We start from the raw sequence: 632 nt of genomic DNA, 5'->3' as shown, positions 1-632 counted from the left end.
TATAGTTGTCACTGTGTGATTCAATGCACTTCAGACATTCATCATCCAGTTCTGATGAGACACTTAACTACCAAACTGTTTCCTAAAGGGGTAAAAAATCTGCTTGTAAGTGACAATAAGAAGTAAAGGAGACTGCAGGGTAGGGCTGGGCGATATGGCCTTGAGAGAATATTGTGATATGCATTGTACAGTATATATCAATATTTTGAAATGCCCTCAAAAGCACCTAAAAAATGATTGGATTGGGCAACAAAATCAAATATCTTAAAAGATCCTTGTTGGATCTGAATGTGAAGTGCCGAGGGTCCAGGCTGGGTGGGGTGCACCTCAAAGCACTTTATCAGGGTGGGTGGTCGTCTTCAGCCTGGACACTGCAGACTTTTTTCAGTACAAGGACGATGGTGGCTGTCACAAAGCAGGTGAGAACAGTCTCCTGGGAGGATGGTACGTTAAAATGATCAGTAATAACATCAGCTAGCTGATTGGCATTCAGTACACGGCCAGGGATGTTATCGGTCCCGGCAGCTTAAAGGAACAGTTCACGCCAAAAATGAAAATTCAGTCATTATCTTCTCCCCTCCATGCTGATGGAAAGTCAGGTGAAGTTTCCTAGTCCACAAAACATTTCTGGA

Source organism: Pagrus pagrus (genome assembly GCF_965226575.1).
Source record: "Pagrus pagrus genome assembly, chromosome: 19".
Classification (NCBI taxonomy): Eukaryota; Metazoa; Chordata; class Actinopteri; order Spariformes; family Sparidae; genus Pagrus; species Pagrus pagrus.
The sequence above is the reverse complement of the archived record's forward strand: the minus strand, read 5'-3'. Positions refer to the sequence as shown.